This window comes from Leopardus geoffroyi, chromosome B2 (genome assembly GCF_018350155.1).
Source record: "Leopardus geoffroyi isolate Oge1 chromosome B2, O.geoffroyi_Oge1_pat1.0, whole genome shotgun sequence".
In the NCBI taxonomy this organism is placed as follows: domain Eukaryota; kingdom Metazoa; phylum Chordata; class Mammalia; order Carnivora; family Felidae; genus Leopardus; species Leopardus geoffroyi.
The window spans coordinates 87,966,992-87,994,370 of NC_059332.1; the positions used below are offsets into that span (position 1 = coordinate 87,966,992).

A 27,379-nucleotide genomic window follows, 5' to 3' on the forward strand; every position below is an offset into this window, starting at 1 on the left:
AGCATGGAAGTTGAAAAGACTGACTTGGGAGTACAGACTGGGTTGAATCACTTCTAGCTATGTGACCTTTGGCAATTTTCTTAATCTCATTGTACCTTATTTCCCTCACTTGTAGAATAGTAATTATAGTATGTCCCATTTTTCTGTTGTAATGATAATACACGTGACACCAATGGCACATAAGAGGTCCACAGCAAATTGTGGGTATCTCCAGTGTGATTCAGCAGCTTATTTACTTAGTTTCATACTAAAAGGATTAATGCTGCCAGAACTGCTCTACTACTCAGATCTTGAACTGTAAAAATATCTACTGTGATTATAACATTCCTGCTTTGTAAATGCTATTTCTCTCATTTCCTCATGACCAACACTGCTCTTTACTTCAGTTTCTTGACCTATTCTTACATCCTGATTCCATTGGTTTCCAAATTTATATACTTTATGGGCCAGAAAAAAGTCAGGAGACCAATATAAAGTTATTAATTTATTGCTAAGTAAGGATGTTGAAATAACCAATAGCATCACATGTTGAAAGGATGAAATTATTTGTAATTAAGAAAACATCTGTCTTTACCTGATAAACTGTGTATTATTATGAGGTAGAAATTCATCAACTATCTACTTTGAACATCCTGATTATACAGGATTTAGCGCTTACCATGTTATACTAGATTCAATAAATACTTTTTGGGGAATGGATAAAAGATCTCTATTATTTAATGAAGAAAAGATATTTTAACAAAAAATGAAAGTTATAATTCTTTTTTTTTAATTTTTATTTATTTTGAGAGAGAAGAGGGAGCAAGCAAGCACAGGGAATGGGCAGAGAGAGAGAGGGAGACAGAGAATCCAAAGCAGGCTCCATGCTGTCAGAGCAGAGCCCAACACAGGGCTTGATCCGACAAACTATGAGATCACGACCTGAGCTGAAATCAAGAGTTGGATGCTTAACTGACTGAACCACCCAGGTGCCACCACCTGCCTTATTTAAGTTATAAATATATTTATAACTATATGTAATATATAGATCTTAAAAAATATTAATTATTATTGACTATATTATTAACTATTATTAACTATATAATTGACTATATTATTAACTATTATTAACTATTATATATAGTTATATATATTATATTTGGTTATAATTTTTAAGTTATATATATATTTAAGATATATATATCTTTCTATATATATATGTTAAGTTATATATATGTCAATGCCCAAAATAACAACATTAAAAGATGTGTTTTTCTTTGGTTCATACAAATAGTGAGTTTGTTGATTTGTATTCAGTTGTGAAGTAGAAAATGAAGCCCACATATACATTCTTTTCTGACACATTCTTCTTTAAATTATAATTAATTCCAAAATTCTAGATTCAGATAAGTGTGTTGATGAAACTGTAGGCTACATTCTTAAGGCAATGTCTCTCAGTTTAAAAAATTTTGGTCAGGGCCTATCTGGGTCATGTCAATATCTCAGAAAAGCTACTAATTTGAAAACACTTCAATATTTGTTTGACAGTTATATAGTAGGATTTTTCAGGTGCTGAATTTCTCTTACCAAAATTTGAATGTCTCTTTGTTTAATATCTTTATTAGTTATCTTGTCCTTGTCTTTTGAGTTTCCTCAAAACAAAAACTCCACTTATGCGTGAACTTCAGTGAATAAAGTAGAATTTAGAAAAATCAAAAGAGAGGGCATATGCTACACATATCTTCTAACTTAGGTGATATCTCAGGGAAGTTCCAAATTCCTCTTTGAACCTTGTAGCTACTGGGATTTTTTTTCTCCCTGCTGTTCTTTAGCCTTCTAGGCCTCTTCCAGTAAAAATATATTTGATTATTTTTAAGTCTTTCTTTTTTCCCCCATTTTATCCTTTCCTAATCCAGAGAAATCAAAGGGGTACAATTACACTCTTTTAAGGATAATATAGGTACATTTTTAAGATAAAAACACCTGAGGTGGGCCTCCTAAACAGCTGCCTCAAAGTTTTAGGGGAGATATGCAGGGTGGGTGAGAAGAAGTAAGAGAAGCTATAATGTCCTACAAACCATAAAGTCCCCCATTTGTTACCACCCCTGTTAGCTGAGAGAACAACACTGGAACCATTAATCTAGTAAACATTTACTACACTTTTTTTGTGCAAGAATTCTATAAGGTGCTGGTGTTAAAAGGTGAAGGGACTGGCAGAAAGTGAGTAGGGTAAGCAGAAAATCTCTGAATTCAAATCCTACCAGTTATATTTATATTACTGCCATTGTGGTACTGAATAAAGAATTTCTCTGAACTATAAATTCTTCAACTATAAAATGGAAATAAAATAACACCCACTTCCAAGGTTGTTAGGATTTAGTACTCACCTCAATGCCTGACACGTCATAGTTCTTCCATTGAGCACATTTCTCCTTTCCCACCACCTCTAATCTCCATACCCTCTCCATAACTAATTAAGATAAAGGGGAAACAATAAATTTTAAGCCTACAGTAAATCAATAAACAATTCAACATGTTCATATTGATTACCTACCTTGTCTAGAACTATTTTGGACAGTAAGGGGATTTTCTTAGTTTATTTGGGTAGCTATAACAAAAATACTATAGACTGGGTGGCTTATATACAACAGAAATTTATTTCTCACAGTTCTGGAGTCTGCAATATCCAAGATCAAGGTGCTAGAAGATTTGATGTCAGGTAAAGTCCTACTTTCTGATTTATAGATGACCATCTTCTTGCTGTGTCTTCATATAGTAGAGGAAGAAGGAAGCTCTCTTGGGTTCCTTTTATAATGGCACTAATCCCATACACAAGGGTTCCACCCTCATGACCTAATCACTTTCCAAATCCCTACTTCTTCAAACCATAATACATGGGGTTAGGTTCTCAACATATGGATTGTAGGGGGTCACAAACATTCAGTCCATAATAGGGATACAAACAGGAATAAAATATAGTCTTTGTTGGAGGCACCTATAAGCTTAGAGCCATGGAATCTCAGGATTGAGGAGAATCTTAAATATTATCTAGTAAAACATCTCCAGCAGGTAAGACCTGAAATGAGTATAATATCAGGTGCTTAGGAGCTGTAAAGTATACAATAGGGTGAACATCCCAAAAGGAACCTTGGATGGCCAACATGATGTTCTCCACTGGGTGGTATTACCTTGTCCAGGTGATCATGATCCACATTGTCAGCATACAGCCAATGGCTCAGTCTTTGTGCAAAATAACACACTTAACAAATTTCGTAGTTATTGATGAATATCCTAGAATGTCAACTTATGAGGATAAATGAACAAGATACTGTTATGTATACTGAAACACTCACCTATCCATGAGTAGCCTTTTTCTATGGACATATCTATATAGGAATCCAAATTAAAATCAGAAGGCAGATGAAGCAGCAAAGAATTAATAAATGAAATAGATGACCTTAAGAAGCATATAACAAAGTAGCTTAAGGTACATTTTTTCTAATAATAGGGATAATCTTACCAGTGAATGGATATGCTTATGTAGTAGGCAAATATGGGATAATATAAGGAGAAATGACTAGTGTTAGAAGTAACATTTTTTAATAGGGTGATAAGTTTCTGGTGGGAGGTCAGTTATATACCTATTAGAAATGGAAAGAATGCCCATTGTTTATTTTAATTTTCTATATGAAATAATAGGACATTGTTAGGAGTACTCTTTCAGTACCTATTCCTGAAGATTTCTTACATTTCCCTTCTACCCATGACCCAGGAAAATATCTCAGAATAAGAGAAAAAGTCATAAACAACTATAGAATATACACATTTTTTTTCTTTTTTTCCTTAAATATCTTTTAATTTTCTAACTAGTCTTTGAGCATTTTGAAAAACATATAGAGTGAAAACCACAATGGCTTAATAGTTTATTTGTGTCTACTTAATACATGACACAGAAGCAAGCTTGTGAGAGGAAAAAGTACATAATATAGCTCTGACTTCAGGCAGTTTAAAATCTCACTGGAAAGACAAAAATAAAAGTTTGAAACAAAAGCTTTGTCAAATAACAATGTCAGTTACTAAGAATGGATTTAACCAATATTTGTAAGTATATACTCTCAGTACCGTTCTGGGCTGGGTACTGGGGATGGCAAAAATGGTGATTTCTGCCTTTGAGGTACTCACAGGGAAATCCAACACATGACAAATAGCTGTCTCACTCCAATGGAGTGTGTGTAGGTGCCAGGAGATGTAGGGAGGAAGTGATCAAAGGACAGGGATGGTACCTGGATAAGATTTCCTGTGAAGATGATTTGAGAGTTGGGTCTGGAAGGGCATAAACTGACAAAAACAGTGTAGGACAGTCCAGGAGGTAGGACAGAGGGTGGAAGTGGGGTTGTTGGTGTGATGGTGGTGGGGGTGGTATAGAATTACATAAGCAGTAATATGGGTTTAGAAAAGAATAATTCTGCTTCAAAGAAAGTGCCAGCTTTCAGCTGACCAATACGTTATGTCTTCTTTCTACCCTCAGTTCTTCTGTGTCTTAACTCATTATAGACAAGCATAACATGATACAGGTTTTCCTGCTATGTGAAAGTAGAATGTTCCTATGAAAACTTTTGTAAGCCAAAATGGTGTAAGGAAGTTATTACCATTAATTTATATTAAAAGTTTTTGAGCATTCCCAAACACAAAAAATAATCTCTTAGCCTTTTCTGATACCTTAGGACACATCTTGCTAATCGATGCACAAAATAAATTGAGACAAAGCACACATGCTCACAGACACAGTTCAAAGCTGTGGTGGCTTGATGCTTAGATGCTGAGTGGGGCCACTCTTGCTGCTTGGGGTGCACACTGCCTTTATAACTGCTTGCTGAAAAACAAACACTACACACTATTTTTGATTTTCACCTTTTTTCATAAAAGTGAAAATCTCCTTTGGATTCCTTTTGGTTAGTGAAAACAGGTACTTAAATCTAGGTATTTCATAAAAGCAAAGTGGTTTAATGCAAACTTTCAAAAAGTGGGGATACCTGTACTGGCTATTAAGCTTTCAGTAATTTGGTTGCTAGACTATTTTAAAGCAACCAAGGACCAAAGGGGAAGCTCTTTGTTCCTAGTCTGTGATGAAAATATGGAAAGTTTTGTACTATTTAGTCATTCAATGATCCAGGAGCTTCCCCTGCTGTAATAATGCTACTATTTTCAACATGTAGTAGAAGCTCACCTTGCTGTCCCACAGGCAATGTATAGAAAAAGGGTGGTGCCTTGTGCAGCCTGCTTTAGGAGCCAGAGATTAAGGTGGCATACATACATCACTTCCAGCCAACATTCCACTGGCCATAACTGAGTTACATGTCCCCTCTATCTGCAAGGAAAGCTGGGATATGTAGTCTCCCTTTGTGTTATTTACAGGGTCTCTGAGCAATAAGAATAATCTAGGTCCTAAATAGGACTAGAAAGCATGGTTTTGTATGTGCAAGGATGTTATCAGGGAGGTCAGAAGTAGCTGATCAGTCAAAGTTAGGAACTAGTTGTCCTCTTTCTGCATTGAGTTAGAGCTAAAACAAATTTGGATGGCAGCAGTATAGTGGGTCTCTGAGATCAAAGATTCAGGATTATTAGTAGAGATGAAAGGTGTGATTTATTCTGTACCTCAGTGAAGCTACATGAAAATATAGGAATTGTTAATATTATTAGCTGAGTAGTATCATTGTATACTGAGGGCTAGTGGGTCACCACTAAATCCTTAGCACCTCCCTCATCACTCTTTATGCTTGTTCATCTCTGCCTTTTTGGTATACATATACATATGCCCTTAAAAATTTATGCATTAAGGGGCGCCTGGGTGGCGCAGTCGGTTAAGCGTCCGACTTCAGCCAGGTCACGATCTCGCGGTCCGTGAGTTCAAGCCCCGCATCAGGCTCTGGGCTGATGGCTCAGAGCCTGGAGCCTGTTTCCGATTCTGTGTCTCCCTCTCTCTCTGCCCCTCCCCTGTTCATGCTCTGTCTCTCTCTGTCCCAAAAATAAATAAAAACGTTGAAAAAAAAATAAAAAAAAAATTTATGCATTAAGACCCATTAGACATGTAGGCAGGCATCTCTCCCATTCACCTCTGTTTCTCCCCCATATCTAGCTATGGCTATGGGTTCAGTTAATACATGATGAAGCCTAAAGGAATAAATTTATGTTTATGTGAAGTGTCAAATATGTTTGCATATGCAGTTACATTCATCTCTTTCAATTCTGTGACTTTGTTTTCTCTTTTAGCTCCAAGGTCTATTAAAGGAGCACAATTATTTATTTATTATTTTTTCAGAATTCTAGTGTGCAATGTACCCATAATAAATGGATAATTACTCAGTAATGATTCTTTAATTGCACATACTATATACCTCTAGTGAGAAATTTTAAATGCATGTTACCCATTTTAGCCTTGTACTCACTAGCTGCAGAGTCAAACATACAATGTGTTTCTTTAATGGTTGTTTTTACCGTAAGTACAAGGCATAGATTTTTTCTTAATATCTGATGCCCTGTATTTTCAGACTGTTTAATATTAGTTTTATTTTTTAATAAATTTATTTTTTTAAGTGTATTTATTTATTTTGAGGGAGAGAGAGAGCACAAATGGGAGAGGTGCAGAGAGAGAGGGAGAGAGAGAAGATCCCAAACAGGCTCCTCACTGTCAGTGCCAAGCCTGATGCGGGGCTGGAACCCACAAACCGTGAGATCATGACCTAAGCTGAAACCAGGAGTCAGACACTTAACTGACTCAGTTACCCAGGTGCCCCTTAATATTAGTTTTCTTAAACAGAATTATGAGTGAATAAAATGAGTATATTGCTAATAAAGAGTGTGTGTGTGTGTGTGTGTGTGTGTGTGTGTGTGTGTTTAGTGTTGGTATTGAATGGGTGAATGTTCAATTGCTCTTAATCTAAAATAAGCACAAAATATTCCTTGTTGTATTTTTTTTTCTAAGTGGTATCTATAATTTTCTTCTGTGCATGAATGAACGATAGCACACAAGTGATTGCACTGTGGTTTATAGCTCAATAAATTAGTCTTAGTGTGTGGGAGATTTACTGTGCCTTAATCAATGATTAATTATTCCTTTCTGATCTCAGTAAGATCCCATAAAAAGGGGGTTACACACATAGCCTTGTTCCTTTTGAGGCTGCAAGCAAAACTGCAAAATTATTAAGCTCAGTTTAATTGCCTTTTGTAGCTGTGTTGAGAAGAGTATCTATACAGTATATGTATATGATCATCTCTTATATCGGGGAAAGGAGCAGGGGCTAAAACATGGCTTCTGTTTAATATGAATAAATTGTGTTTCAACCATAGTGGAAAATGGGTTCATATTACATATGTTTTGATTAGCAGATTAAGGGTGTTTATTAAGAAATGATACATAATTAATTTAATGGATCCAAATTTTAAAAAGCTGTTAACTGTTCTGTAATCATAAACTTGATATAACTGCTTTTTCTTTCCCTCTTTTTTTCTTTTTTAGGTGTTGGCCTCATTGGTAGAGTGTGCTAGAGTGGAAATAATACAGGATTTGTGGTCACATAGAATGAATCCAAATACTAGTGTAGTCCTCTATGTATACTGTGACATTTAGCAAGTTATTTTAAATCCCCAGTTTTCTGTTTTACAAAGCAAACAATAATAGCTTCATTCAGGGTTGCTGATAAAATTATAAATCGCCTGTGTAATATATACATGTATATGATTTACACACACACACAGACACACACTCATAAATTTTCTTCCTTTCTGTGCCACAGTAGAGAGGCATGAATAGGTTGCTCTTTTGTAATAAGCTATTTGGGTGGATAAAACCAAAAGGGTGCTCTAAAGACTTTTCTAGCAGGCATCCAAGCAGTAAGGGTGTTTGATGTCTTGTGGGAAGATTGATAAAGGCTGACGGCTGGTCTCTATAGAATCATGGCTTCTGGGAGTTGAAGAAGTTAGTTGTTATTTTGCATTCCTGGAAAATTTAGAGTTGACCTTTGTATTAGGCCTAATCTTATTTTTATTTTTAAATGTACAATGAGATGGAAGTTTCAGCATCATAAGAAGCAGAGAACAGTCAAAGATATATTTTATTATCCTTTCCCTCCCACCCAAAGCAATGCTATTGAATGCTCAACTGTGACTTGCACAACATTTAGTCTTGCCTAAAGATGATTGCAGGCATAGGCACAGGGGAGTTTTCACAGACTACAGTCAAGCTTTATCTGTGAATAAAAATAATTTTTTCCAATTTGGACAGATTTTTTTTGTGTGTGCCCAATTACTATGGGTAGAGTATCTAGTATAATGTTGAATTCAAATGGTGAAAGTGAGCATCCTTATCTAGTTGTTGACTTTAGGAGGAAATTTTTAGGTCTTTCATTAGTGAGTATTATTTTGGCCATGAGTTTTTCATGCATTCCCTTTATTATGTTTATCTACCATGAAAGTTTCTTCTCAGTTTGTTGAATATATTTATCATGAGAAGATATTAGATTTCACAAAATCATTTTCCTTCATCAATTGAGATGATCATGTTCTTTTTATATTATTATCCTCCTTTAAAATATTTTTTAAGTATAGTAGACATACAGTGTTATATTAATTTAAGGTGTGCAATTTAGTGAATTGACAAGTTTATGCTTTATGTTATGTTCACAAGTATAGCTACCATATAAGCCATTAAACCACTATTATAATATTGACTATATTCCTTATGCTCTGCTTTTTATTCATGTGACTTACTTATTCCATATTGGGAAACCTGTATCTCCCATTATCCTTCAATCATTTATCCCAGTGCGCTATCCCCCTCCCCTCTGACAAGCATCAGTTTATCTCTTTATAATTCTGATTCCTCTTTTTTTTTAGATTCCATTTATGAGTGGAGTCATATGATATTTGTCTTTCTGAGTCTGATTTATAACATAGTAACCTTTAAGTCCATCCATGTTGTCTCAAATGGCACAATCTTATCCTTTTTATGGGTGTGTAATATTCCTGTGGTGTGTGTGTGTGTGTGTGTGTGTGTGTGTGTGTGTGTGTGTTACCAACATACACCATATTTTTCTTATCCATTTATCTGTTGATGGACACGTAGATTGCTTCCATTCTATGGCTTGGCTATTGTAAATAATGCTGCAATAAACATGATGGTACATATATTTTTGAGTTAGTGCTTTTGTTTTCCCTGGGTAAATACACAGTAGTGGAATTATTGGACCCGATATTTCTATTTTTAAGTGTGTGTGTGTGTGTGTGTGTGTGTGTGTGTGTGTGTGTTTTAGAGAGAGAGAGAGAGAGCACACTAGGAAGGGGGAAGAGGGAATCTTAAGCAGGCTCCGTGCTCAGCACAAAGCCCGATGCAGGACTCAATCCCATTGCCCTGGGAACATGACCTGAGCCAAAATCAAGAGTGGGACACTCAGCCAACTGAACCACCCAGGTGCCCTTCTTTTTTAAGTTTTTGAGGAACCCCCATACTGTTTACCACAGTGGCTATACTAATTTACATTCCCATTAACAGTGTATAAGGGTTTCTTTTTCTCTACATCCTTGCCAACATTGGTTATTTCTTGTCTTCTGGATTATAGCCATTCTAATCCAGGTGATAACTAATGAGGTGATAACTCATTGTGGTTTTGATTTGCATTTCACTGATGATTAGTGATGTTGAGCATCTTTTCATGTATCTGTTAGCTATCTGAATATCTTCTTTAAAAATGTCTATTCAGGACCTCTGCTCATTTTTTGATTGGACTTTTTGGTTTTTTTTGGTGTCAAGTTGTATAAATTCTTTATTTTGGATATATAATTATATATTGGATATATATCATATATTATATATATAATATATATATATATAAATTATATATAATATATATATAATTTATTAGATATATCATTTGCAAATATCTTATTCCATTCAGTAGGTTGACTATTTGATTTGTTGATAGTTTCCTTTGCTGTGTAAAAGCTTTTTATTTTGGTGTAGTTCCAACTTTATTTTTGCTTTTGTTTCCCATGCCTTAGGAAACATATCTAGGAAAATGTTGCTAATGCCGATATCAGAGAAATTACTGACTGTGCTCTCTTCTTGGATTTTTATGCTTTCAGGTCTTACTTTTAGGTCTCTAATCCATTTTAAGTTTTTAAAAACATTTTTTTACTGTTTATGTCTGAGACAGAGAGAGACAGAGCATTAGTGGGGAGGGGTGGAGAGAGAGGGAGACACAGAATCCGAGACAGGCTCTAGGCTCTGAGCTGTCAGCAGAGTGCCCGACGTGGGGCTTGAACTCATCAACCACGAGATCATGACCTGAGCTGAAGCCGGACGCTCAACCGACTAAGCCACCCGGGCTCCCCTCCAGTTTAATTCTTATATATGTAGCTGCCCAATTTTTCTACCACTATTTGTTGAAAAAACTTTCTTTTCTGCATTGTATATTCTTGCCTGCTTTGCCATAGAGGTTTATTTCTGGGGTCTCTATTCTGTTCTGTTGATCTGTATGTTTATTTTTGTGTCAGTACCATACTGTTTTGATTACTATGGCTTTTTAGTATATTTTGACATCTGGGATTGTGATACCTGCTGCTTTATTCTTTCTCAGGATTGTTTTGGCTATCTGGGGTCTTTTGTGGTGCCATACAATTTTAGTATTATTCTAGTTTTGTGAAAAAGTCTGTTGGTATTTTGACAGTGATTGCATGGAATCTGTTGATTGCTTTGGGTAACATGGAAATTTTGACAATATTAATTGTTCCAATTAATGAGCATGGAATATCTTTCCATTTGTTTGTGTCATCTTCAATTTCTTTCATCAATTTTTTATAGTTTTCAGAATACAGATCTTTTACCTCCTTGGTTAAGTTTATTCCTAAGTATTTTCTTGTTTTTGGTGTAGTTGTAAATGGATTATTTAATGTCTCTTTCTGCAATTTTGTTGCTAGTGTATAAAAATGCTACCAATATCTGGGTATTGCAGAGTTGTGTTGTCCCTTTTAAGTGCTAGTTGTATCCTGCCACTTTACTAAATTCATTTGTTACTTCTAGTAGTTTCTTGGTGGAATCTTTAGGATTTTCTATGTATAGTATTATGTCATCTGCAAATAGTGAAAGTTTAACTTCTTTACCAATATTGATGCCTCTGATTTCTTTTTCTTTTCTGATTGCTGTGATTAAGACTTTTAGTACTATGTTGAATAAAAGTGGTAAGAATGGACATTCTTGTCTTGTTCTTGAAAACTGTCAGTTTTGCACCATTCAGGATGATTAACTGTGGGTTTTTCAAGTTTGAGGTGAGTCAGTATATAGATGGGTCTTTTCTCCTTTGTCCCCATTCTTCCACTCTGTGTCTTTTGATTGGGAAGTTTAGGTTATTTACATTTAACATAATTATGTGTATACTTATCATCACTTTAAACATTTGTTTTTCTACAAAAAGGATCTTTTTATAGATCTTTTCTGTTCCTTTCTTCTTCTCTTACGCTCTCTGTGATCAATGAGTATCTGTAGTGTTTTGTTTGGATTTCTTTCTCTTTATTTTTTGTATATCTATCAAAGGTTTTGGGTTTGTGGTTACCATGAGATTCATATATAATATCCTAAATAAATAGCACTTCATATAAATTCAATGGTCATTTAAGTTCAAACACATTCTAAAAACAAAAAACAAACAAAAGCAAAAAAAACAGAAAAAGAAAAAAAGTCTTTTTTCTTTTCTTTTAATACTCGTTTCTCCACATTTTATGTATATGTACTCATATTTTACACCTTTTTATTCATATTTTTCTTATGTCCAGTTATGGCCATTTCTTTTCCACTTAAAGAAGTCCCTTTAACATTTCTTGTAAGTCTGGTTTGGTGATGATAAACTCATTTATCTTGTGTTTACCTGGGAAACTATCTCTCCTTCAAATATGAATGATAACCTTGCTGTGCAGAGTATTCATAGTTGTAGTTTTGTTTTGTTTTGTTTTGTTTTCCTTTTAGCACTTTGAATACATCGTGCTACTATTCCTTTTCCACTCTAGGTTAGGAAGTTTTCAGTTATTATTTCTTCAAATAAGTTTTCTACATTTTTCTCTCTCTCTTCTTCTGGGATTCCTATAATGCAGATTTTTATTCACCTGATGTTGCTAAGAGATCTCTTAATCTATCCTCATTTTAAAAAATTCTTTTCTTTTTGCCATTCAACTTGTGTACTTATCATTACCCAGTCTTTCTGATCATTGATATGTTCTTCTGCATCTGCCATTCTACTGTTGATTCACTTTAGTGTGTTTTTTACTCTAGTTATTGTATTTTTCAACTCTGATTCTTTTTAAAATATTTTCTATCTTGGGGATCCTAGTGGCTCAGTTAGTTAGGCATCCAACTCTTACTTTCGGCTCAGGTCATGATCTCATGGTTTGTGAGATTGAGCCCCGCATTGGGCTTCATGCTGACAGTGCAGAGCCTGCTTGGGATTCTTTCTCTCTCTCTTTCTGCCCCTCTCCTGCTGGCACTCTCTCTCTGTCTCTCAAAATAAATAAAATAAACTTTAGGAAAAAAATATTTTTTCTCTTTATTGATGGTCTTACTGAGTTCTTCCATTCTTTTCTCCAGCCCAATGAGTATCTTTACAATTATTACTTTAAATTCTTTAGCAGATGTATTGCTTAACTTTGTTTCATTTTGTTCTTTTTCTGAATGTTTTTCTTGTTCTTTCTTTGTGAGCATATCCTTTCTCCATTTTGCTTGATTTTCTGTTTCTTTCTATGGATTAGGCAAAATGGCTACTTATAAAGTTGAAGGAGTGGTCTTGTGTATTCCCACTTGGTGACTTTTGCTGGCTGGTTGGAGCTGTGTATATATGTGCTAGCTACTCTTTTAAACCATGGCTTTTTACAGAAGGAATAATTAAAAAATAATAATAGTAAAAAAAGTAGAATAATAAGGGAGAAAAACATTTTTAAAAAAGGATAAAAAAAGAAAAAAATTAAGAAGAAATAAACAAAAAAGAATAAGAAAAGGATAAAACCAAAGAGAGAGAGAAAAAAAAAGGCAAGATAAATTTTAAAAAGTAAAACAACAGCGCCCTCCAATCCTATAAAACTGTAGGTTGTTTTCTGTGTCCCAGCACACAGGGCAGATGGTGTGTGCTTATGGACCCTGGGCTCTCTGAAGTGGCAAACTCACTGAGAGGACTGGACTGCCTGACAGTGTCCAGACCCTGCTGTGGTCAAGGCTTTTAAAGTGAGGTGGGAGCATAAACCACATGTTCTCCAGTCCCTCTGATCTGAAGAGCTTTCTTGCATCTCCTCTGCCACTTGGCAGAGTTGTGTTGTCCCTTTTAAGTGCTAGCTGCTCTTTTCAACCACGGCTTTTTTCCTGTGCCTAACGATAGAGGCACAGTATCCTCAGTACTAATCCTTCCCCATTGCTATTAGGAGCTCAGGGATGGGGGTTCCCTTTGTCTCGGTCTGTCTTCCTGTTCTCTTGCCATTTTCTCTGTCTTTGGTTGTTTAGTAGCTGTTCAGTCAGCCCTCAGTTCTTCTTCAAGAGGAATTGTTCTATTAATAGGTATAATTTGGTGTGTTCTGTGGAAGAGGTGAGTTCAGAGTCTCCCTATGTTGCTGTCTTGAACCAGGACCTGTTTTTTTCCCCTGCTACATTCTAATTAATGTAATGTATTACACTGATTGATTTTTGTTTTAATTTTTTAATGTTTATTTATTTTGAGAGAGAGGGAGAGAGAGAGAGAGAGAGAGCAGGGGAGGGGTACGGAGAGAGGGAAAGAGAGAATCCTAAGCAGGTTCCACACTGTCAGTGCAGAGCCTGACATGGGGCTTGAATTCACAAACTGTAAGGTCATGAACTGAGCCAAAATCAAGAGTGGGATGCTTAACCAACTGAGCCATTCAGGCGCCCTTGATTGATTTTTGTATGCTCAACTCTAGTACATTATTTTAAATTGTCAACACTTATTTCAACTGTGGCTGTTACTGTCAGTTGCAGTCAGGCTTTGGCTTATTTTATGTAGATGCAAATTAATAATGTCTCATAATAATGTCTCACTCACACATGGCATGAGACCACCTGTAGAAACCTGTTTGGCAATCATATATGAGAAACTTGGAGTTGCAGTGTAGGTGGCAACATTCAGAGTGCCCTTTGGCCTTTGTGGAATGGGAGCCTGTGGATTAATGTTTCCCCTTTTCTTCCTTTGGGGACAAGGTTCTAAAGTCAGTTCCATAAGGCTTCTTAGAAGGTCTTACTAGGTGAAGCAACCAGTGGCTTACACTGACTTGATTATACATCCTTGTATTTATTTGTTCTCCTTCTGGTTTCACTTATCCCTTGATCATACTTTCTGGGACTGCATTCAAATAAACTACTCACTTAGAAGCATTTTGTTTGATTCTGATTTCGGAGAAACTCAGGAAAATAAAGAACTAAGGAGTCTGCTGTACATGTCTAGTGACACTGCATGAAGTAGAGGGAACTGACAGGACATAGTGCAGCTCCTAGCACTTAGTCTCATGCTTTTACTAGATGTTACAAAGTGCTGTACAGTTGTTGCATTTTATTTCTGAGGACCCTGCTACTAATTTTTTTAATCTTTATTTTCAGGTTTAAGGTAGTCCCTTAGCTCACTGAAAGTTCTTTGTTTTTGTTTTGTTTTGTTTTCATTAAAGCTTTCTGCTTTTCTCCTTTGACTATGGGAAAATATTCTAAAGTAATTGCCTTCATTAATTAAAAAGGAGTAATTACCTGCAAAGGGAGTAAGAAAGGTGGTTCTTAAGTGTATGTGAATTTTGAGTGAATGGGAACTAATAATTAAAATAACAAATTTTAAAATATTTTTAAAATATCATATGTCAAATGCTATGCTTAATTTTAATCCTAGCATCTCCATCATGAAGTAGGTGCTATTATTATTCCATTTTTATCTGCAAGAAACTATTCCAACTCATACCAGTTTCTCAAAGCTTGTCTTCTTAACTACTCTATTAGAAATTTTAAGATGTTCTTTCTGCAAGTGAATTAAAGTTTTAATTATAAAATTCATGAAATGTTTGAATAAATCTTCATGAAAAGCCAACATCTTATCTGAAATTCTATCCTTCTTGAAATGAAAACTGAGGCTAACATAAATTACAGAGGAGTAAGTTTCTGACATAGAAGATCTGGTGTCAGGGCATGGGGCTATTTTTGATGAAGTCTTGAAATAACAAAGCATAACAAAAAATGGACTTGATTCTCTTGATGGTACACTCAGAGTTTAAAAATATCAGAGTTGCTCCTGTGTCTGCACAGACAGAATCTGTAAATTTTAATTTTTTGTCATTTGGCTTCTAGATGTCCTTGGCGTGTGCACCCTTGTGGAATCCGGTTCATCTCCAATCTGTCAAGAAGCATCAGAGGTGGTTTTGACTCCTTATGTCCTGAGCCTGTGCACAAAATGTGTGAGTACACTGAGATAATGAGGCCAATTTTACCCTTGTCGAGGGTCTTCTAAAATGATTTTATAATGGTTCTTGTATTGGAATTAATTACCCTGTAGTTTTAGACTCAGGAGGGAAGGGCAATGTTTGGTTAAGATTAGAAAATATCTGGGGCGCCTGGGTGGCTCAGTCGGTTAAGCGTCTGACTTCAGCTCAGGTCATGATCTTGCCATTCCTGAGTTTGAACCCCATGTCAGGCTCTGTGCTGACAGCTCAGAGCCTGAAGCCCGGTTCAGATTCTGTGTCTCCTTCTCTCTCTGCCCCTCCCCCACTCACTCTTTGTCTCACTCTCTCTCTCAAAAATAAATAAACATTAAAATTTTTTTTAAAAAAAGATTAGAAAATATCTTCCTTGGGGAATTGTCTTATGTGTACAGGCTCATTCTTTGCCTCAGAAAGGCTTTGATGGACATGACTCTGAGTTAAACCCAAGAGGTTTACCTCAGTGAGAAATAAATAAATAAATAAATAAATAAATAAATAAAATTAAAAAAGAAAAAATTCAGTACATTATTAAATAGTTTGAATATTAGCAAATTATAGACCATATAATTTATTCATATAGGAAACTTTCCCATTGCATACTAGCATCCCCTTCGTCCAGTTTTTAAGAAGGTTACATATTAAGATTCCCTCTCTCTGCTCTTGAGACAGGGTACTATCCTCTCAAAAGAAACCCAGAACTTTGAAACATTTTCTAGTTAATTTAGTGTTTCCATCCATAATTTGGAACTTTTGGTGCTTCTGGAAATTAATTTGGGGATTGTTGTATATATTTGTACCATTGAGCATTGTGCAAATGGTTGTTTTTGCTTTGGGATGGGTTATTTTGAGTAGATAGAGAAGAAGGAGGAGAAGATTTAGGTTTTGTGTTTCTTATTTCTAGGGATTCAGATGATTATTTTGGACAAAAGTTTGTGAATTTTGAGCCCGTTACTGAGTTTTCATTGCATTGTGATGAACATTTGCTTCGTTTGTTGGAAACTGGAAAGGGGCTGAATAATAACCTAGTCAAATTTATTTAATTTTGGAAAATAGCATAATTTGGCTAACTCTATGTAAAGTTAAAGAGGTTGGTTTTGGAAATAAAAGGTTGCTTTTTATTTTCACTAAATAAATCTATTTCACTTCTTAGTTGGATACTGAGCCTCTTATGCATTCCTGACCCACAATGTAACTTTCTGTCTTTCTCCTTTTGATTTACCCAAAGCAGAAGGCCAATTTCCCGTGGCAGCCGGGCTTCCTGATGAAGTCTGAATTTATGAGCTAGTATGTTTGAAGTGTTTTGGGAAGATTTGAGTTGAGTCTAGATTGAGGTGAAGGAGAAAGTGTTTCTTTTTATACTTGCAGACTCTTCCTGTAGGAATGAAAATGTAATCAAGTGCTTTTAATTAAAGAACAATCAGTAAATAGCTAAGTAGGGAAGTTTCCCATGAAATCTTGTTCTATTTATATTGCTTATGCTTTGTTACACATACCCAGTTAGGGATTGTTGCAGGGAATAGGTAGCCACTAAAAACTAGCCCAAGTTAAAGTTTTATTGTAAGACTTTTGGGGAAACTCAGGGGACCTGAAAATTACAGCTAGAATTTTAATTTCTAGCCAGTTTTTTATTTTAGGAGAAAGGTTAAACATAACAGTTCATTTTCTTATTTTGCTCCACAATGTTAAAGAGAGAGGCACATCTGTGACATTGATTTCCATAATGAGAATCAGGTACGAATGACACCTCCAACAAGCAACAATTCTTTCTACATAATCTAGCTGTCAATGAAGAAGTATGTCAGTATATTTCAAGAGCTTTTCAAATAAATCAATTAGCAAAACTTTGTCAATAGAATTGATTTTAAATATTTCCTTCAGAGTTTCCTGCAACCATGCCTTCAACACTGAAAAGTGATGAAATTTGCTTTTGGATCAGCCAGTGAACACACTGAATCACTTCTTTGAATTTTCATATTTCCATATCTTTTCCCTTTAATAATCTGTGTGTTTATTCTTCAACTATCATCCCTTTCCATGTTAATACATGAGATGCATCAAAACCTTGTAAACTTTCCTTAATTATCTTTTAGTTTTCATATTTCTGTCCAGAAACCTGACCCCATTCATATTCCATAATCTGTTTTTTTTTTTTCTCTTTCATGCTAGAAGATTTCTCCATGTGTTTGGTGATCCTTGGCTGTGTCTCTATATTTGAGAGTAAGGACCTCATACTTATTTGGAAAGCCTATTTATAATGGAAATGCATTAATTGGTAAGGTTTACTACCATGTAATAAGGTGGTAACATAGCTTTTTAATTTGGAGCCCCCACATCTCGTGGGTTTATGTGTTTTCTCTGGACCTTATAATTTGTCTAGAGAGGACTTCTCCAATTTTATGCTTGGAGAGTGAACGCCTAGTGGTCCATGTTCTGGACACAGCCAGAAAATGACTTGCAGTTCTCCTTGTTCAGTACAAGGTTTTGCACTTCATCCCCTGTTACTCAATAAAACATCTTACCATGTCATTCACTATACAAATCTCTACAGTATAAACCTCTGATCATCTGTTGGGGTAAGGAAAGGGATCCAGCATCTACTTATGTCTTAGGTAGTAGTCGTCTTTCAAGTAGTCCTCTTGTTTCATTCATACACTCTTTCCCCATTATATGTATGCATATAATGTATATGGTGCATATATAAATGTATACACACACACACACACATACACATACATACTCACACATACACATACCTTCAGAGTATATATACCATATATACATATGTATACCTTCAGAGACACCTAGTGTCTTGAGAGTTTCTGGGCTTTTTGGTAGAATTGCCAGTTTCTTACTGGCTTCAATTTAAAATGAGGTTTCAGCTTTATCTGGTTTGGTAACAGTCACTGTTCATCCATCTGTCTTCCAACATTTCAGAAATGTTTTTGATATTGCTTATCTGGTATGTTCTCTCCTATTTTTCATCTTTAGATTTATAAGTTTTAAAATTCTCTCACATTCAGTTTAGTGTGGTTTTGTAAGGATAAGGAATAAATAAATGCATGCATCCACCGTCATGCTTAATCATAAGTTTGTAAGGTATCTTACATGCAAAAGATAGTGATACCTCTATAGTGTGACATTAATGCTATTTAAAATATTATCAGTTTATCACTGTAATACCTGCAAGTTAGGAGAGGGCATAAATATTATGAAAGCATAAAGGCCTGCCTTTTCCAGCTGTCATGCTGTTTTCTCAGTAGAATAGCTAATTCACCTGAAACCTTTACACAGCCTCCTGCCTGAGTTCTCCAGTTTTACTTTGTAGATCCTTCTGTTGTGATACTACCTTTTCCTCTGTTTATCTTTTTTTTTTTCACTAAGCTCCAGCTACTTAAAGGCAAATATTAAACCTTATTCATCTTTGTACTCCCTGAGCTTAGCACAGTGTTTGCTTTGCATGTAGTAGGTACTCCATACATGTTTTCTTGAAAAATGTTGCATGAATGTATTAATAATGTGTCCACATTTTCAAGGAACTTTTAATATGTCATATATGAAGTAATTACTCCCCAGTCTTTTCTTCTTCTCTTCTTCCTACCTCCCCCACTCCCAGCAAGCAAGATGTACTTTTGCTCATTACTTGAACTATAAGTAAATATGGATATATTTCACTATATTTCTATTGCCTACTTAGTTTTTACAATTTAACCAGAGCTTTTGAATCATTTGAGGTGTTTTACTTTTCAAAAAAAATTTTTCTCCAGGATGAGGCAACATAATTTTTTATATTTTGGCCATTTATTGGCATTTTTACCTGATAGGATAAAGATGGATAGTATAAGGTAGTGGCCAGGCTTAGACATATTTGTTAATTTAATTCAAGAGTTATTTACTGCTATTTTATGGCTGAGTAATATTCCATCGTATATGTATACCACAACTTCTTTATCCATTTATCAGTCAGTGGACATTTGGGCTCTTTCCATAATATTGCTATTGTTAATAATGCTGCTATAAACATTGGGGTTCATGTGCCTCTTTGAATCAGTATTTTTGTATTCTTTGGGTAAATACATAGTAGTGCAATTGGTTAAATAGGTGATGGGCATCGGGGCGCCTGGGTGGTGCAATCAGTTAAGCGTCCGACTTCAGCCAGGTCACGATCTCGCGGTCCGTGAGTTCGAGCCCCGCATAAGGCTCTGGGCTGATGGCTCAGAGCCTGGAGCCTGTTTCAGATTCTGTGTCTCCCTCTCTCTCTGCCCTCCCCCGTTCATGCTCTGTCTCTCTCTGTCCCAAAAATAAATAAACGTTGAAAAAAAAAATAGGTTATGGGCATCAAGGAGGGCATTTGTGATGAACATTGGTTGTTGTATGTAAGCAATGAATCACTAAATTCTACTTCTGAAACTAATATTACACCATATGTTAACTAACTAGAATTTAAATTAAAACCTGAAAGAAAAAAAAAAGAATATTTACTGCTCATGTGTTATTTTCAGGACATTGTACTGAGTACTGTTTAAAAGTCAAAATGAGTAAGAAAAAGTCCTGCCATTAAGAAGTTTACACTACAATAAGTGGAAAAAAATAGGATGGTACCTTATAAAAAGGCGAAAAATAGTAAGTGCTATGGAATTCAGAAGAGAGAGAACTCACAAATATATGGAATCATGGAATCATGAAGGGTGTTTTGGGGGTCAGTAATATTTCAAATTATGCTTTGAAAGATAGTGGAAAGGAGAGTTAATCCAATGGAAAGGATGAGAAAGAGGAGTAAGAGGCAAGACAAAAAATAACTAGATGTGTTTGGTAATAGGAATTAACTAGTTCATTTGGCTGGAGAGTAGAATAGTGGATATAAGGATATATAGAAGAAAGAGCTGGAAAACATAGGCTAAGTCATTTTGTAGAGGACTTTGAATGTCAGGCTAAGGTATTTTTGCTCAGTGAAGTAGTCAACAGGGAGACACTGAAGGTTTTAAGCTTGTAATATTTGAATTATAAGAATATTAGTGAAGCAGATGTATCAGAAGAGGAGAAATAGAAGGAGAGACCCACAAAGCTACTTTTGTAGCCTGGGTAGAAAAACTGATTTTCCGAAAAGATTAAGGACAATAAGAATAGAACATGATTTTTTTGTATCTTCATTAACATCTATTTAAATTACTATTCAATTATTTACTTATCCATTGTCTGTATTATCCCACTAGAATGTAATTTCCTTGAGAGAAAGGATTTTGTCTATCCCCTTTAGCTCTGATCTCCAATGCCCAGAATAATGCTTGTAATATTATAGTTGCTTAGGAAATCATTCTGGTAGGAATTAAGGACACAGAGAAACAGAAAAGAAAATCAAATAGGTCAGTCTCAAGTGCATGAATTAAGTGAAATAAATTCAAATAGGCCAGTAATCCCAATTAATGAAAACAGAGTGAACTCTGCAATTAAAAGACAGAAATGGTCAGACTGGATTTTTTAAATCCCAGTTGTATGCAACCTAAAGATTCATACTTAAAACATAAAGACACAGCAAAGATCAAAGTAAATGGATGGAAAAATTATCCCAAATGTTAACCAGAAGAAACCTGCTGTAACTGTACCATTATTATACAAAATAGACTTTAAAGTAATATAAAGTTAAATGGAACATATACATATGCTTATATATATAGAAATTATGTATACATAATAATATTATATAAAAATATATAAAGCATAAGTGGATAGAACTGCATGGAAGATCAACAAAGCCACAATCTAAAGAGATTTTAACATACTTGTCTCAGTAACTGAGACAATCCTTATCTAATAGGTCTTTATAAAACTTACATTAGTTCATTTTCAAGCATTAAAGGAATATTTAGACTGAGTGGGAAAGAGAATGGCATTGCAGACTAGAAGAATGGTATAAAGAACAACGGGCAAAGATGAAGAAAAAAATGGCTGACACACAGAAGGCATGGGGAATGAGAGTGGGCTTTGATTGAGGATGAGTGCAGAGAGACAGGCATATAGGAGGATGGCCGAGGTGAGTCTGACATGAGATTGAAAGTTTCAAGTTGGGGAGTAGCACAACCCGACCATTTAGGAAGGTCATTTTGATGAGAATGGGAAAGAACAGAGAGTAGAATGTGGAGTGAGGAATGAGTAGGAAAGCTATGGTAAAGGAGACTAGTTGGGAGTTCAGGCCTGAGCCAGTGAGGCTCTGAGTTAAGGTAGTATGATCAAAGACTGAAGGGAAGATTCAGCTTTGGTCAATGTTATGGAAATATAATTGTTAGTACAAGTAACTTATTGAAGGGAAAAATATCAGTATGGCTCTCAAATTTCTGACGTGGGTGGATGATAATGCCATGAACCAAGACAGGAGCTGATAACAAGGGGGCTGGTTTCAGGGAATATACCTGTGATACTTCAGGTTTAGAATAAATTTTTCTTTAAAATTAATTTTGTAATTTAAAAATTTCTGTGATAGTACAACATTGGAAAATGCCATACTCTCTTATTGAAATTTTTTTTCCCTTCCTGTAACCGGGTAATATGACTTCTCTGAATTATGAGTATAAATATCACCCGGGAGACCTTTACCTCAAATTGGCCAACCTGAGCTTAAGTCCTGACTGCCATTGCTATGTAACCTTTTTTATATCTTACATTCTAGTGCATGTGATTATGTCTTTTTGTTAAACAATTTAGATAATTTCTGGATGTAGTAGACTCACCATTCATGCCTTAAAACTGTATCTCTAAAACCCATACCAATTTAGTTTCCCTCAAATATGCTTGATCTAAACCATTGAGTGTGTGTTACCACTATTGGGTTCAATGCAGTTCCAGTAGCATTTGATGACATACTTCAAAATCTCTTACTTAATATTTCAGGTTCTTTCCCTATTGTAAGAACTAAGCTTTAAAAAGTAAAAAAGTTGACAATAATCATAGTGATAATGATGATGGTAAAAGTAGAGAGCTTTTTATGGCTCAAGTTAAACATTTCAAATATAATTCTTACAATGACTTCACATTACAGCTATTTAGCTCTATTTTATATTTGAGGAATTGAGGGTCTGAGAAGCTAAAGTAACTTTCTATAGGTTGCATACAGCAAGAAAAAGGTGAGGCTTGAATATAATTCCAGTTCTCTTATTCCAATGTTTGCATTCCTATAATTGTACAAAGTGCTGTGGGAAATTGGACTTGGATTTGATGAATCAAAAAAAAAAATGGTACTTACAGAGTACCTTCTTGTAGTGAGAATATGTCTGCTGCCTTGGGTTTCTCAGACAACACAGTGTATTTCTTACAAATCAGGCAATAATCTTACAGCTTGTGTAGAGAAAAGAGTTGTGTCTGTTCTGGGAGATGAAAATGGTCAGCACAAATGTGATTATCATATTTATCCCCTTTCATAAACGTACAGTTTCTTTTTGTCTTTTCCTCAATATAATCACTCAAAATATTTAGTAATTATGGCTCTTCTTGCTTTAAAGTGGTAAACTGTGGCACTATGGCATGCCTTGAAAGTTTCTTACTGGGGCGCCTGGGTGGCGCAGTCGGTTAAGCATCCGACTTCAGCCAAGTCACGATCTCGCGGTCCGTGAGTTCGAGCCCCGCGTCGGGCTCTGGGCTGATGGCTCAGAGCCTGGAGCCTGTTTCCGATTCTGTGTCTCCCTCTCTCTCTGCCCCTCCCCCGTTCATGCTCTGTCTCTCTCTGTCCCAAAAATAAATAAACGTTGAAAAAAAAAATTTTTTTTAAATAAAAAAAAAAAAAGTTTCTCACTAAGAGATAAATTAAATTCTGTTAATTCTCAGAACTGAATCAAATTGACTTTGGGATGAATGTTTTAAAGTATGCAATCATGTATTGTCCTTAGAAAAAGTCAACAATGACTATATATTTTCTAAGGTGCTTAAAGAATTTGATGACTTATAATTACCACTAAGTGATAGGTTTTCTAATAATGACCTTAGTGTAGGTCATAGCTGTGCTGGGGTCTGTGCCAAACAAGGGTCAGCTTTGGAGAGTCCAATAGCACATTAATTTCATTTTGTAAAATTAAAAATCATCTACCAGTTGTCCCTAGCCCTTGCCATGTTCTGGGAAAGGCTCCAAAAGTTCTGTTGGATAATATGGTATATTTTTGCTTAATATCAACACTAGTGGTGACGATAATAAGAGTTTACACTAGCTGTGTACCATGCACAGGAATTGGGCTAAGTAATTTACATGTTCCCCTTACCTTATCTAGCATTTGGTGCTAGATAGTTATTGTCCCTATTTTAGAAATGAGGACCATGAGACTCAGAGAAGTTAATTACTTGCCCAAGGCCACACAGACAGTCTGTACAAGAACTTGGGTTTGATCACATATCCTGCTAAAATGTGTTCAAAGACTCCATAAATAGAATTTCCACAGTTCTGAAAGCAGTGGAAACAAACAGAATGCCTGTTTGTTTCTGTGGCCTGACACCTGGGTCATCACTGATGACAGCTTGACGCACACTTACTGATTCTGAGTGTCAGTTGAGGATGGCTGATGCAATGGCCCCACAGTGCTCACATTTGTTGGAAAATTCCACGTTGATCTTTATGAAAAAGCAGTTGCCTTATCTTCCGAGGTTGGCTTTTTCGGTCATGGTGCATAATCTGAACGTTGGGGAGTCTGCATGCCTGAGGTGTGAAGATGATGATGTACTTCCTGTAGGCACGAAGGCGCTCAGAAATAAAGCAAGGCCATCGAACTGTCATTTGTTGTTCTTCCTGTTCAGGCTTTTAAAAAAGAAACTAAGGTCAATTAACTGGGAAGCTTAACCTCTCTTAGCTTGTCTTTCTTTGCATAGGCTTTTTGCCTTTTAAATAAATCATTTTTCTCTCCTCTCCCTCCCCACCCCCTATCCATTTTGAACACGTTCTTGGATTTCTCATGCTGGGCCTAAGGAGCAGACTGCTTATATTCAAGAATGATTTGGAGGGGATAAAGTGTGCAAGATTTTGAATTCTTGCCATAAGTCCCTGGCAGACAGCCAGGCAGCCTCAGAGGAATAAGGCTAATGAAGGGAGGGTAAAGAAGATCCGGGAGTGCGGCTGGTAATGCAGTATTCATTTAATTGGGAGCAGGTACCGGTGCAAACTTCTCCATTTTAATTGGAAAAAGGGAAGGCGATTGTTAAGGAAGAAGGAAAAAAGAATGCATAAAGTTTTCAAGCCGAGGAGCCAAAGGCAGCCCTGTCTATGCCAGAGAAAGAACTCAATTTAGGGCAATTTGCTCTGCAAGCTGGGCTGCAGCCTCTCCTGGGAATAGGGATGAGGAAGAAAATGAAACCAAAAGAGAACTTGATAAAATCACCTAGCACAGACAATCTCAGTAGAATAGGTTTTACTGAGTTAAATCTGCCCCAATCAATATGATTCTTTTCATATAAGTTACAAATAAAAAGCCACAAGATTACAATAAAAATCGAGACTCGAGCGATGCTGATGTTGCACCTGGGAGTCTTAAGAACTTGTTATGGAATATATGTTTTTGCAACTATAATGTTTGTTTTTCTTTTCACCCTGGTCACGCGAATCAACTCTTTGCTTTCCCTCCCCATCCATCTAGTTTTATATATTGTTTTAAAAAACATAGGAGGCAACTCTTTCTGCTTAGTTTCTCTTGCACTGGAGGTTGGAGATCGGTGGTTTCTTTTTGTCTTGAAATGTGTTGAATTGCACATAGGGCTGATTTCTCATGCTAATGATAAACAAAGAGACTTTTTCCTATTGTACATTGTATGACATAAGTATTTATAACATTAACGTATTAGTAAAACAATAAAAGAGGCAAGGTTTCATACAATAAGAGGAAGCAACTCTTTTTGATGCACATGAGAGACTATTAAAATCAAACACAAATCCTATAATTTCATGTTTAATAACCATCAGTTCTCAATAATCTTTGACTGCCTCACATAAATGGGAGTTTTAAGCAGCTGATTGTTTTAACGCGATAACTATAATTTTGATTCTTTGTGAATGAGGAGGCGGAAGACCAAGGAAAACATTTAGTTCTTTCTGCCAGTGCGGTTGACTAATCAATGACAAACTTGGAGAGAAGAGTCTTTATTTTAGCACATAAAAATACATTTTAAAGAGAAATATAAAGAACTTATTTAGAGCTTAAGTTTCCTGGCAAATCTATATTATTAAATCTCTTTAAACGTATTCATAATGGGTAATAAAAAGAAGACGATGGTGCTTCGTTTAGATAGATTTTACTTTACATATAGCCTGCCATGTATTCAGTCTTGGTAAACCTGAGGAAGAAGAGGTGTCCATGATCATTTATCTCTTTGATAATTTTCCTCGTGGGGTAGGGAATTTTAAATGCTCGCAGACTATGACCTGCTAATTTGACTTTACCTTGATTACTAGAAATATAAGATTAAAAAGGAAGAGATTTTCTGGGCAGAATAGAGTAACATCTCAAAATGTAGTGCAGTTGTCACCCCCAAATATTCTATTTTTTCCCTCCATACCATGCTGAATAAATGAATTAATCTATGCACCAAAAATATTTAGAGAACCTCTATGCTAAGCACTGTGGAAGATGAAAAGATGAAAATAAAATAACACAGGCCCTATCATCAGGAAACTTACTTTCTAAATGAGAAAGCCAAACTAAAGTACAAACGCCAAATATAAAATGAGCAGCAGAAGAAAAGATGTTCCCAGACAATAGATAGTTGATGAAGTCTCAACTATTTTTTTCCAGTTCTCAATGCATACTATCTGAATATGGACAATTGATGCCATATTTTTGGAAAAGCAATGGATCCACTGCTTGGTTTGTTGAAGGCTATGAAGGGTTTATGGAGCTGATGGTACTTGACCTGGTTTGTATTTAGGAGGGCAGGAGGGGAATGTGGGAGGCAATACACCACATCCAGGAAATGATGTATTTTAATCAAAGGTGAGGGGCTGGGAGGAGAGAGAGTAGCAAACATATTTGGGGAATACTAATTATAGCAGAGAGTCTTCTAAGTCTTCTAGAAAATTAATGGAAATTAGTTGAGGCCTGATTTTTGGAAGGTTGTGATTAAATGTTTTCTTTATCTTACAGTATAGAAATATCTAAAAAACATATTTTTTAAAGGATGAAAGGGTTCTTTGAGGAAGACTGACCCCACGGCAGCATGTGATATAAATTAATGGTACAGAGACCTCACATGTGCTCACAATCCCATGTTTTCCCATGTGACCAAATATTCTTTCTCTCCCATGCTGTTGTCTACTCTGGAGGCTCCACCCACAGAACTGCTTCACAGAGGTGCACTCCTGCCTAGGCTGACAGCTGCCTGCCTGTCTTCTTCAGATGTGGCTGCCCACAGAGCTGCCAGCCCTCAGAATGCCACGGAAATGCAGAGTGGAGGGAAACAATTTCACTTGTGTCAAGAGTTACACAAAGACTCTCATGAAGACATTGCAGCAGCCTCTGTCTTATAAGCCCTCTAAGAATCACAGTAAATATCTCATAAGACAGTTCTGTCACCTTCTTGCCTTTACCTCTGGAACCTCTGGAATCAAGGGCTCACACTTGGATGGGTCAGACAGGAAATGGATGCCATGTCCTCCATTATTCTTAGCTCACCTGAGTTGGTAGCTTCTAGACCCATATAAATGTTTCTCTTCTTCCTCATTTATAAAACCACATGTCCACACAAATCAGTGGTTACAAACAGGGACTGGTGTGCATTTAATATGAGTAGGTGGGAGAACGGGTCTTCTCTACAGCTCAGCCACTCAAGGTGCTCTTTTTGGCTCTGTAATCTACTATTTATGTGATGTGGTTTAGCCTCTGGGTAAATAGTGAATTAGAAGATTTGCCTTCTTCTCATACTCACTGTTCTTTTTATACACCTGTTC

At 35.9% G+C, this 27,379-nt stretch overlaps 1 long non-coding RNA gene across 2 annotated transcripts in view; it reads left to right on the forward strand.

Moving 5' to 3' along the window:
• The window catches only part of LOC123608757, a 413,910-nt gene that overhangs the window by 301,167 nt on the left and 85,364 nt on the right, over positions 1-27,379 (forward strand). For both annotated transcript variants that reach the window (XR_006717424.1, XR_006717423.1), the window contains one exon: positions 15,344-15,450. This is a non-coding gene — a long non-coding RNA (uncharacterized LOC123608757). The remainder of the gene's footprint in view (positions 1-15,343; positions 15,451-27,379) is intronic.